A 13,951-nucleotide genomic window follows, 5' to 3' on the forward strand; every position below is an offset into this window, starting at 1 on the left:
TTAAAAAATTTCCCCCTATCTATCTTCCCCTTTCCCTTCCCCCTCATCTCTGGTAACCACTAATCTATTGTCCATGTCTGTGAGTCTCTCTTTATTTGTCTTGTTCATTTGTTGCTTTTAGGTTTATATCTCACATACAAGTGATATGTGATTTTCAACTTTTTCTGTCTGGCTTATTTCGCTTAGCATGATTATCTCGAGGTCCATCCAGGTTGTCACAAATGGCAGTATTTCATCTCTTCTTATGGCTGAGTAATATTCCCTTGTATATATGTACCACAGCTTCTTTAGCCAGTTATCTATCGTAGGACACTTGGGTTTCTTCCATGTCCTGGCCACTGTGAATAATGCTGCTATGAACATTGGTGTGCAAATATCTTTTTGGATATGGATTCTCAAGTCTTTGGGGTAAACATACAGTGGAGGGATTGCTGGATCATATGGTAGATCAATGCTTAGTTTTTTGAGAAACCTCCATACTGTTTTCCATAGTGGCTGTACCGATTTGCAGTTCCACCAGCAGTGTATGAGGGTTCCTTTTTCTCCACATCTACTCAAGCATTTGTTATTACTTGTCCTGTTGTTTATAGGTATTCTAACAAGTGTGAGATGGTATCTCATTGTGGTTTTGATTTGCATTTTCCTAATAGCTAGCAATGTTGAGCATCTTTTCATATGTTCGTATGTCCTCTAGGGAGAAATGTCTGTTCAGGTCCTTGCCCATTTTTTGATTGGATCGTTTGTTGTTTTCTTATTGAGTCTTATGAGTTCTTTGTATATTTTGGGTATCAGGCCTTTATTAGAGGTATTGCCTGCAAATATATTTTCCCATTGGGATGGTTGTCTCTTTACCTTGTTAACAGTTTTCTTTTGCTGAGCAGAAGCTTTTTAGTTTGATGTAGCCCCATTTATTTATGTTCGCTTTTACTTTCCTTGCCTTTGAGGTCAAATTCATAAAATTCTCTTTAAGTCCAAGGTCCTTGAGTTTAGTTCTTATGTTTTCTTCTATGCATTTTATTGTTTCAGGTCTTACATTCAGGTCCTTAATTTATTTTGAGTTAATTTTGGTGTGTGGTGATAGACAACATTCTAGTTTCATTCTTTTGGAGGTGGCTTTCCAGTTTTCCCAGAACCATTTATTGAAGAGGCTGTCCTTTCTCCACTGTATGTTTTTGTCTTTTAGTCGAAAATTATTTGTCCATATAAATATGGGTTTACTTCTGGACTCTTGATTCTGTTCCACTGGTCCATGTGTCTGTTTTGCTGCCAATACCATGCTGTTTTGATTACTGTCGTTTTGTAGTATAATTTGAAGTCAGGCAGAATAATGCCTCCAGTCTTGTTCTTTTTTCTCAGGATAGCTTTGGCAATTTGGGATCTTTTGTGCTTCCATACAAATCTGATGATTGTTTTGTTCTAGTTCTTTAAAAAATGCTAGTGGGATTTTGATGGGGATTGCCTTAAATCTGTATAATGCTTTAGGTGTAATAAGGTAATTTTAACTAAGTTGATTTTTCCAATCCAAGAACACGGAATATCTTTCCATTTCTTTGTATCTTCGATTTCTTTTAATAGAGTCTTATAGTTTTCATTATATAGATCCTTCACATGTTTTGTTAGATTTATTTCTAGGTATTTTGTTCTTTTTGTTGCATTTGCCATTGTCTTCTGGGTTACATTATTTCAGATGAGCAATCTACTGCCATTCTTATATTTGTTCCTCTACAAAATGCGTCTTTCCTCTGGCTGCTTTTAAAGATTTCTTTTTATCACTGATTTGCAGTGGTTTGATTATGATGGGCCTTTATGTTTTCTTCATGTTTATTGTGCTTGGGGTTTGTTGAGCAGCATTTTACTTTTTATTTAAAGCTCACATCCTACTGGAAAATAATATACAATTGTATAAAATAAGATACTGTTAAATCTGCATTTATAAAATAAGAAATTTGCCATAGAAGAGCTAGGACCTTTTGAATTGCCCTTGGGAAAATTTTTTCTTTTTCCTGGGAAAAATTTTTTTAGATCGGCTCTTAGATATAATTTTATCCGACCATTGTATCCACGAAAACTAGAATCCAGTGAGGTTCAGTGACTGGCCCAAGGTCATGGAGCCATATTAGTAGTATTAGAGCCTGGACTAGACTACTGGACTAGCCTTGTCCTCTTCTCATAAAACTATACCACTTTTGTGACAAACAATATTAGGAAGATGACTAGAGGTATTACTCTGAACTCTATGCAGTAAGACTACTGCTATGCTCTATATTGTAGGGTTTCTTTACCTCTAAGGTTCAGAACTCTGTCAGGCACATGTGTATTTCATAATGAAATAAAAACTTTCTTTTCAATTTCTCCACTCATTTTTCTCCATACAAACACTTCTTTGAAATATCCTCTTTTATAATTATATAACTATCTTAGACTTTCATTGCTTATATGTTGTCCTAGGAAATCTGTGATTTGGTTTTTGACAGGTAAATTTCTTATTTGATATGAGAGACTTCAGGCTGTGAACTTGCTTTCTCTTATGTTTCTCTTTTCTTTCCTCTAGTGGGAAGTATGTGTGACTATGGGTTGGTGATTTGTTTTTTAAGTTACCATCTGTACCACATCTCGAGCACTTCCTTTCCCTTTGTAAGATTTCTTTTGTTTTTAGAATCCTTTCTTGCCCCTGAAATACTTTGAGACAGATGGAATGCTTTACATGTCTTTATCTTTTTTGAAGCTTATTTGATTGGTTGTACATTGCTATACCTTTGAAACAGATTGTCTAGTAATGTGGGACATGAGGTCACTTTGTCTTAAAGAGTTAAGGATTGAGGAAGCTGGTTATATGAAGTTCTCAGGCCATTTAGAAGTACATAATGGAGAAGAGTTCTTGAAAACTGAAATGTTAAAATACTTTAGAGAAAATACTTAAGAAAAATTTGAATCTTTTAAAAGTCAGATTTGAGATATTTAAATATAGTAAAATTAATATTTTTATCCTAAAAAGTGCATTCCCATCAGAAGTATAGGAATTCCAGTTTCCGTGCATCTTCAGTACTTGGTATTGCCAGTTACTGTTTTGTCTTTTTTAAATAGCCGGTATAGTAGGTGGTATCTCATTGTAGTTTTAATTTGCATTTCCCTGATGACAAGCCTCTTTTCATGTGCTTATGTAAGTCATCCATATATCTTTTTGTAGGTAACTTTAATTTTTTTTTTTGGCCCATTTAAAAATTCTATTGTTTATTATTGAGCTTTTAAAGTTTTGTATGTATTCTGGATAACAATTTTTTTCCCATACAATAGTATTTTGTAAATGTTTTAGTCTGTGGCTTTTCATTTTCATAATAGTGTCTTTCAGAGAGAGAGGGAATTGGAGGAAGGTGGTCAAAGGTATAAGCTTCCAGTTTTAAGATAAGTACTAGAGATGTATACATGACCACTGTAGTTAATCCTGCTGTATGATATATAGGAAAGTTAAGAGTAGATCCTGAGTTCTCATCACAAGGAAGAATCTTTCTTTCTCTCCCTCCCTCCCTCCCTTCCTTCCTTCCTTCTTTTCCTTACTCTCCGTCCTATCCGTCCTGTCCTTCCTGTCTTTCCTTCCTGTCCGTCCTTCCTTCCTGTCCATCCGTCCTTCCTGTCCGTCCTTCCTTCCTGTCCATCCGTCCTTCCTGTCCGTCCTTCCTTCCTGTCCATCCGTCTCCTTCCTTCTCCTTCCTTCCTTCCTTCCTTCCTTCCTTCCTTCCTTTTTCTTTTTCTTTTTTGTCGTCTATATGAGATAATAGATATTAACTAAACCTACTGTAATCATTTCACAGTATATGCAAATCAGACTATCATGCTGTACCTCTTAAACTTATACAGTGATATGTAAATTATTTCTCAATAAGATTTAAAGCAGAAACTTAATTTTATGAAACCCAATAATTTTTTTTTATATGGTTCAAGTTTTATCCAAGGAATCTTTGCTTAAACCAGATACAAAGTTTTCTTTTTATATTTTTGTAGAAGTTTTATAATAAGTTTTACCATTAGGTGTATGATCCATTTTTGAATAAATTATTATTTATGGAGAAAGGTATGGATTGAGGTCCTTAATTTTTACATATGGATGTCCCAATTTTTTCTGTACCATTTGTTGAAAAACTCTTTTCTCTATCAAACTATATTTGGTGTCTTTGTTGAAAATCAAATGACCGTGTATATTTTGGATGTTTCTGAACTCTGTTTTGTTCATTGATTCTATGTGTCTGCCCTTTTGACAGTGCCACAGTGTCTTTAAATACTAGAAGTTGTCGGCATAAATCATGTAATTAGGGTAGCATCAATATTCAACTTGGTATTTCTTTTTCAAAATTGACTACTAGGTTTGGTTTTCCATTTAACTTTGAGAACCAGCATGTCAGTTTCTTTGAAATTTGCTGTGATTTTGATGGGATTGCATTGATAGATCAGCACTGTCCAGGAGCAGTAGAACTTCCTGTAATGGTTATGCTTTGTATCTGTACTGTCCAATATATGGTGGTCACTAATGACGTGACTGTTGACTATTCAGTATGTGAATAATAAGACTAAGAAAATTAATTTTAAATTCTATTTGATTTTAATTTAAAATAAAATGTAAAAAGTCTGGTCACTAGTGGCTACTATCTTAGCTAACTACTGTAGATCCTTTTGAGGAGAATTGACTTCTTAACAATATTGAATTTTTCAATCCTCAAACATGGGCATATCTTTTCATATGCAATTTTAAGTCCTGTATCTGTTAACTGTGTTTTGGGAATATTGAGAGGGTTTAATCTTCTGGACATACTTCCCTGAGTTATAATTTGAACTTTGGCAAAGTCATTTCTTTTGATTGCTTTATAAACTCTTCTCATGTTTTCTATCCTTTGTCTGTTTAGTTCAAGGTGTAAAAAGGACTATAGCAGGGGTCCCCAAACCCTGAGCCACGGTCCTGTACTGGACCTGTGGCCTGTTAGGAACTGGACTGTGGAGCAAGAGGTGAGCGGCAGGCCAGCAAGCGAAGCTTCATCTGTATTTGCAGCTGCTCCCCAGCACTAGCATCACCACCTCAGCTCCACCTTAGATCATCAGGCATTAGATTCTCAGGAGTGCCGGTCTCTGGTGCCAAAAAGATTGAGGACCCCTGGACTATAATATGTCCATATAATATGCCCATCTTGCTTTTCTTTCTATTGTTATAACTATCAGGCAGTATTATAGTTTTTCAAATGGCTTCTTTAGAACTGCTTCTTTCTTTGAAATAGAGAGGAAGACTTCCCCATCTCTACCCTTAACCCTCCTTTTTCTGGCAGCTGTCCATTCCATTTGAAGACTTCCTGGGTGCCATCAGTAGGTCATGATATTATTCAAGGGACTGAGTTTTTCAGGTTTTAAGTGGAGTTAATAGATGAAAAATGAAATCGGACATAAGTTTATTGTGATAATTCTTTCCACTAATTAGATGCTCAGGTTTCCTGTCAGATGTACCTTGTTATGTGTCAATGTGCTAAGAACCCAGGTTAGTGATTTGAACTTGCTTGGTTAATGCAGAATTCATAGCAAAAGGTGTACCTGTTTGTGTTGTGTGTCTTATAGTGTTGAAGGCATGGCTCCATCTGTACCACACTGTAGAAAACATTTTTCTGATTAATGAGATTGTTCTTGTGTTCTGTGAAAATTGGTGTAGAAGTTGTGAGTGCTGAATCTCTTTCCTACTCTTTTCCTTTGATGTTTAGGAATCAATAGTTAATGATTGATTTTAATCACAATTCTTTTTAGGTCTACTTCTGTTCAGGAAAAGGTTTATGTCTCATAAAAAGAATAATATATTGTAAGCCTTAAACATAATAAAGCTTCAGAATATGTGATACATTGGTATGCCATAGAAGTAGTAGTGCATATATAATATGTTGATTTTTATTTAACTCTATAAAAAACTTTATCTTGAAATAATTGTAGATTCACATGTAAGACTACAGAGAAATCTCATATACCCTTTACTCTGTTTTTCCCAATAGGTAACATCTTATATGACTGTAGTGCAGTGTCACACCCAGGAAATTGACAATCCACAGACTATTCTGATTCCTCTAGTTTTACTTGGACTTATGTGTGGTGTTGTGGGGTAGGGAGGAGGCGAACAGTGGAGAATTTGAGAATGCATATCTAGTTTTATGTAATGTTATCCTGTGATGTATAATCATTACAAGATACAGAATATCCCATCATAATCTCTCTTGTTACTCTTACAGGCACAGTCATCTCCCCTGCCACCAACCTCTGGCAACTACTAATTTGTTCTCTATCACTATAATTTTGTCATTTCAAGGATGTTATGTAAATGGAATCATACATGCAACCTTTGAGATTGTTTCCCCACCCCACTCATAATTCTTTTGAGATCCATTCAAGCATCATGTATATCAATAGTTCATTCTTTTTTATTGCTAAGTGGTATATACCATGGGATGGATGTACTACCGTTTTAATGTTCACCCACTTAGGTTCAACCATTTAGGTTATTTTCGGCTTTTGGTTATAAACAAATAAAACTGCTATCAACACTCATGTACAGGTTTTTGTGTGACTATACATTTTTATTCCTCTAGGATAGTGTCCAAGAGTACAATTACTGGGTAGTGCATTGATTTTTTTTTTTTTTTTTGACCCTACAGGTAAGATTGGAATATGTGAGCTATTTAGAAATTTCCAAACAACAAACACACTTTAAAGGGGAAACTGTTTTATCATCTTGAGTTTCCTTTAACCCTAATACAGTTTATGTTTGAAAACATAATTGTGTATTGGTAAATAAATAATAAGATAAGAGACTATTTGGAAAAGTAAATTTAACTTCTACATTAAATATTTCTAGAAAATTGGATTGTTAGTTTTCACTTTTAACAGCTTTATTGCATTATAATTTACTATACAATTCACCCATCAAACAATTCACTGAGTTTTAGCGAACTAGTACAGTTGTACAGTCATCACCATAGTCCAGTTTTAGAACACTTACACAACACCTCAAAAAATGCTTTTGTGCCTGTTTGCAGTCAGTCATCATTCTCCAGGCAACTGTTTATATCCTTATAGTCTCTAGAAATTTCATGTCAATGGAATCATTCAGTTGCCTGGATGTCATTTGGCTTCTTTCAGTTAGCATACTTTTTTTCAGGTTTGACTGCCCTGTGACATTGTCGTATAGTATTACCACATTTTCTATATTCAACAGTTAATGGATTAGGATTGTTTCCAACTTGTGGCTGTTATGAATAATGCAGCTATAAACATTTCTGTGGACATGTGTTGTTGTTTCTCTTAAGTAGATAGCTTAGGAGTGGATTGCTGACTTGTATGATAATTGTATGTTTAACCTTTTAAAATGTCAGACTGTTTCCAAAGTGGTCGTACTACTTTATATTACCACCGGTAATATAAAGTTCCAGTTTCTCCATGCCCTCTCCAACACTTGGTATTGTCTTTTTGATTATAGCCTTTTTAGTGGGTATATTATGGAACCTCATTGTGGTTTTAATTTGTATTTCTCAAATGACTTAGGATGTTGAGCATTTTTTCTTGTGTTTATTAGCCATTTGTATATCTTTTTTAGTCAAATGTCTATTCATATATTTTACCTATTTTTAAATTTGGGTTTTCTGCCTTTTTAGAGTTCTTTCTATATTCTGGCTATATGTCCTTTATTAAATATATGTGCCTTTTTCATTTTTTTATTAATGTCTTTTGAAGAGCAAAAGTTTTTGATGAAGTCCAATTTATCGTTTTCTTCTTCTAATGGAAGTGCATTTTTTTTAAGAAGGCAATTTTATCATTGAAAGAATGATGTGTATACACACTGAGCTGAGCCTTTATTAGCCTGTTTCTAAAACTATTCTGGGTTATTTTATAATTCCTGATTTTTTCTTGGTTTTTAGTTTTCTTATTGAACAATGAAAAAACAGCTTATAATATCTATATTTTTTTGCCCCAGAACCTTCAAAATGCATTATAAATTTTGTGTGAAACATTTGGTTTTCATATAATTTTATATTGAAAAGCAAGAAATACTTTCACTCTAGGCCTGTGCAGGACATTGACTTGAAGAGCAAGTAATAAAGCTTGATTGAGATAGACTATATATATATGTGGTAAAACTAACACCAAATGCAGTCAGATTATTATCAGAAATGCAGGCTAGTAGGGAACCAGTGTCTCTATTTGAGCTCTGTTGTCCTCATTCTGTTTCAGACTCAGCAAAAGAAATAAAAAGGCTCTAATTTTTTCCTTTTGTAATTTTTTAATGTAAACTTTATTGTTGCAGCAAGCTTTTTAAAAATTGCCACCTGTAGGTCAGTTACAACAGTGTAATTCTAGCTTGAGAGGTGTCAAACTTTTGTCATTTTTTTCCTCCCTTCATACCTATATATCTCGATTTTGAATTAGTTTGCCATCTGCTCACTAGTAATAAATGATCAAAGTGCAAGGTAGATCTTGAATAAATTCTTTTTTAAAAAGAGAAAATGAAGAAACTTCATGGAGGAAGGAAAGAATGCAAACTATGTACTTAATTATGGCATTCGGGTTGAATTTGTTATCCAGTCATCATCTTCATATGCAAAGGCAGACAGTGATAACACTTAATTGAAAGCAAACTTCTCAGGTGGATTTCAAGATGGATACAAGGTAGAGAGACTATTTGAGTACTTTTTCCATGTGCTTAATACCACTTTGTACTAGCCATCTTTTATGAATCTTCCTTGTGCAGAACAGTCCTGTCTTTGGGGCATGTGTAAACATATGTGAACTGCAGATGATGTAAGTGACTGATAATGAAAATCAGAAACTAGAGGGGCCTGAAATCACTTCACAGTGCACCAGTAGTGTGAACTAAGGAGTGTATGCTATGCATAATTTGGCCTGTAAAACAACATATCTAAACTTGATAAGATGGGGGAGGGTTAATAGGAGTCGTTGCTTCACTGAAAAGTTTCTTAAATGAGAATTCTGTGAGGAAAGAAGCGCATGTGGCATTTGGGGTGTTGGTAGAGTAACATGTTAAGCTCTGCAGGGTCATTCCCATCAGAGAATTAGCTGTGCCATTTTTAGAATATGTCTCCTTTGTTTTGCATTGTATTCAGTTATGTGGAATTTCATCTTATAGACGTGGAGCACCTGCTTCTGCAGACATTTGACTTAACACTTTTTTTTTTTTTTTTTTTACAACATAGTTGATACACAGACATGAAAATGTGGAAACCTGTTGTCATAAGTGTGCTGTAATCTTCTAAACAACTATTGTCTTGGAGTTTGTCAGAAACAGATTTCAAGTAATGGTTTTCAAGCTTTCTGTGGTGATGGGTCTGCTGAGCTTTTGATTGGGCTATAGTTAGCAGAGCAGCACCTAGCTATACAGGCAGTTGGATACTGTTTTCTTACCAACGATAGTCTAGTAAAATGAGTGGATAGGGCCCCCAAGCTGATTTGGATGCTTTGCCTCAATCACAAACCTGAAAGCATGTTTTACAGGCTCTCGAAGAAATATGGATATTCGACAAGCAGGTGACTAGACTTAAACTTCCTTTTTAAAATTTTCTTCTCAAAGCTGATGATGTTACTTTCACTGGCTACATTTTCACTGTATGATTTAATTATGTCACTGTGTTTAGGATAGGAAAGGATGGTGTTTGGGGAAGGAATTCTATTTGAACAGGAAACTTACATGGATCTCAGAGCTACTCTACTCCATTTGAGCATAAATATGTATAAAAAGGTAAATCTAACAAATAATAGAATCCCATTTGGTACAATATAGAAAAAATTGTTCAATTACTATCATCTTACATTTTTAGGATAGCTGCATAAGGATTGATTTGAACCATTCTGAATCTTTTGAGAATGGCAAGAGTTAAACCACTGTCACTATCCCATGTAGATTTTGGCCTTTTTAGTTGCCAAGGTGCATATATAGTCCTGGTCACCTAAGAAGTGATTTCATGGGATATGGCGAGAAACCTTTTTTTACATTTGTTTCTGTAGATAAATATTGAGATGGCATCTCATCACAGGTTGACAAATTGGCTGAATCATTTTTAATTTTTGCTATTTGTTGGTCTGGAATTTGTCATCTGGGCTAAAGTTGATTGCTCATTTTCCTTAAATGTAAAATGTACTTAGGTTTTTTGTTCTGGGTATATATATAGTTTAGAATATACTTTGAAGTTTCTAAATAGGTCATGGCAAAAGATAAGTAACAATTACTATTAAAACCTGTAGCACAGTGAAAATAAATTGATTCGAGACAAGTAAATTCAAATAATTGCTTATTCCTTCTGGTAAAGCAAAGGTGTTGTTAAAGTTGAATTTGTAAAATATATTCTTACAGCAACCTCAAAGATGGAATTTGTCCTTTAAACTTTAATTTTGTCTATCTGCAAGTTAGATGTTCTTAGCACATTAGAGGATATTTCTACTGATAGTAATCAGTTTCTCATTTACAAAAGCATTGTCAATAATACACACAGTAAACAAATTTAAAAGTATTTCAGACTTTAAAAAATTGACATTGAACTACAACTAGATAAGCCTAGTAATCATAATGTGTGTTTAAGTGAATATAAATAGCAAATTTGGGAAGCATTATAAAGTAATCCTTTCTTTTCCCTGTCACTGCTATTGCTAATTATTACTCATTATGAAGTTCTTTTGTTCTGAAGTGAGTTATGTCAGTTGAAAGAGCACAAGTAGTGAACAGAAATGAAGAGTGCCTGGAAAATCTTGAGCTCAGTGCGGCTTCTGCGTGAGCACTCACTGCATGTGACTCTGGACAAATTACCTAAACCTTCCCTGGCTTTTGTTTTCTAATCTGTACAATGAAAGGGCTTATACTTGTTAGATCTCAGCAGTGCTTTCCAGCTTTAAATCCAGCTTCGTGGGTTGAAATTTTTTCATAAAGCTTTATTTTAAATACACCATCTGAGATGTTTAGCAATTAAATTATTTGCAAATATTTTAAAGGCTAGAAGATAGCATATCCTATTGCTTTTCCCCCTTTCACCTCCGAGAGAAAGGTATAACAGTGATAGCAATTCCTTTACCATTTACTAGCTTTCATATAAGGACACAAACCTCAGGCTGAGTTATATTGTCAATGGATGGTCACTGGCACCAATTCAGTGCCAGTAGGAATTCCCAATTTGGAGTGTGGTGAAGAAGGAAACTATTCAGTACAAACAGCTCAGATGTCATACAGAATGGCTGTAGATCAGCTCAGTAGTGTTACAGCTTAGTTACCAGACAGCTTTGCTCTGCTCCAGTCCACTCTGGTCCACTCTCTCTGTTTGCTCTGCTCTTGGGGAAACACAGTTCTGGCTTTGGTGGAAAGGGAAAGTGAACTCTCAGAGTCAGGTGGGGAGCTGACATATATAGAGGGAAGTCCCCAGCCCTAGTCCCTGATTGGCCTATCCTCCTGCAAATGAGGATTCCAAATTCCTATAATTTTATTGGTCCAAAGGCACTGTCCTGATTGGTTGGAATGGAGCAACTTTGATTGGTTGTTCATGTGCTTGTTGAGATATAGCTGTGCATCTCCAGTTGGATGGGGAAAGTCTTAGTCCTGTTGGTTGAAATATGATTCTAGGGACTCCTTTATGAGGGTTGGCTCAGACTATAGGAACACAGTTCAGGCAAGGAGTTCAGTGAAGGCTTCTCTGAAGCAAGGCTTATGTGACAGGCCCCTGGTTAGCAGTAACTACTAGATAGATTCTGTTGAGCCTAGTTAGCCTATAAGAATCCATCTCAACAAGTACATTCATTCTTGGGGTCAACAGCACATTGTGTGTTCAGTACTATGATAACTGCAAAGACAGTTCTTAAACCCAACAGACTTTCTTAACTGATTTTGAGAGAGTTAAGCTCTATTGCTCTAAGGCTTCCATCGAAATAGTAAATTACCTTCTCCCTTATGCATTTAAAACCATACCAGTTACATATGTCCTTGGGAGAATTGAGAAATAATCAGTGAAATTATTTTCTCTGTTCTGTGGTTCAGGCTGAGAAAGGCTGTGGGCCTAGAAGAATACATTATGATACAATCAGTTCTCATGTGAATTTACAAATGCAAAACGAAAAGATGTTCTTTATACTTGAGACATCACCCACCTGGCATATGTTTTTAGTTTTCTCATAACCAGAATACTTAGTGAATTCCTGCAGTCCTTTCTATCACTGATGATGATGTGCTTTGACAAATCATTTGGAAGTCCCCACACCTAATTGTCTTTCCTTGTACATATATTTTGCCCTCTTAGGGGTGTTCCCTTTGTTCACCTGATTCACTGAAGACTCCCTAGTCATTTTTTTTATTCATCTCCCAGGGCAAACTTATATTCCCTCTTTTGTCCCACAGTACCTATCGTTTTTCATATTTAAAAATAATATTTTACAGAATTACCTCACTATTCCTATCCTTAACCAATCCCCAGAGGGCAGGGATTATTAACTTGTCAATACCTAATGTATGTTGGTTGGATATCAAATGATTCATTTACACTTTCACTGTGTAAAAGTAGGCATTTTTAGTTAGGTTTTCTACCAGTACCAGCAGCAGTGTATTTGGACACCAAACAGAACACCTTGGTCTGCTTGGGGATAGAAGTACAATCTTGGCTTCATTAACACAATACTCAAATTAGCCGAACCCATAACTACTATTACTGGCTAACAGGAGCATAAAGACATTAAGACATGTCCTGAGTGATATAAGACTATAATACATCAAATACAGATACGTAGTTAGTGGCAGAGAATAAGCCAACAGGTCTTTTAAAAAATTAGGTAAGTAGGTAGGTAAAATTAAAGTGGATAGATAGAGCTTCAAAGAAGGTATATACCCAGAAGACCTAAATGAAATTGCCTTGTTGTCATTAGGTCTTAAACCGTCTCTGGGCCTCTCACAGTTTTCTTATTTGGGAATTTGTTTTGAGAGAATTGCTTGAGAATGTATGAACAACTGTGTTGAAAGTGAGAAAGCAACAAAATAGAAATGTGAAATGTAGCAAGACAAAACATTCCAAGTTTGAATTGTTTAGAGATTTCTAGCTGTCACTTCCTTTGTCAGAGAGGTTAAGAAATAAGGCCTTGCTTATGTTTTAGTAAATACTTCTGGAATCAGTGAAAGAAGTAAGGCTTCAGGATATAATTAATAAGAATGACACTATAGGTTGACTTGGGGTACAGAAAGAGTACTCTAAGTAGAGGTACGTCTGGAGAATGTCTAGAAGCGCCAGTACTACTTGGGAATTGATTGTGAAATTAAGAAATAAATTTCGCTATTCTTTGTGAGAAACGAAGGACAGTATTACAGGCAAGGAGGTTTGTATAGTAAGTATCTCCAGTGATCTCTACTTTGATCTACAACAGGAGGTAGGATAATAACCATTCATTTATTGAGTGACTATTATGTATATATGTCAGGTGTGGTACAAGACATTTTATAGATGATTTTTGTCTTTACAGTAGCCATGAAGATACTTAATATTACTCCCATTTTAAAGATGAGGATAGAAAAAAGGGTGGTGGGTTGGTAGTGGTGATGTTGAAATTGATTGCCCTCAACTGTGGACCTCTTCTTCAGGCTTCGCCTTTGCAGATTTGGTGGAGGACTAAGGTTAAGCTGATTTAATTTCTTTGGAAACGTGACTTTTTATTCAAATTATTTTCTAATTATTATTTAAATAAATCAGATCTTTAAGTTTGTTATTGAACATTAGTCTTACTTTGAGAAAGTTCTTTAACCACTTTGAAAATGCATATTACCTATTTTAAAAAGACCAGCTGATGAACGAACAGTGGCACTGTATTGTTAAAATTCTGAAGTTGGGGAGAAAAATAAGTTACATACTTTTGAAAGTAAAACTAAGAACTCTGTTCAGTAAATTCCCACGTCAGTAACTTAACC

The 13,951-nt window shown here is 35.1% G+C and overlaps 1 protein-coding gene across 1 annotated transcript in view; it reads left to right on the forward strand.

Moving 5' to 3' along the window:
• The window catches only part of RYBP (RING1 and YY1 binding protein), a gene marked incomplete at its 5' end in the record, with an annotated part of 72,096 nt that overhangs the window by 22,255 nt on the left and 35,890 nt on the right, over positions 1-13,951 (forward strand).

The sequence above is a fragment of the Pteropus alecto genome, unplaced genomic scaffold (genome assembly GCF_000325575.1).
Source record: "Pteropus alecto unplaced genomic scaffold, ASM32557v1 scaffold75, whole genome shotgun sequence".
Classification (NCBI taxonomy): Eukaryota; Metazoa; Chordata; class Mammalia; order Chiroptera; family Pteropodidae; genus Pteropus; species Pteropus alecto.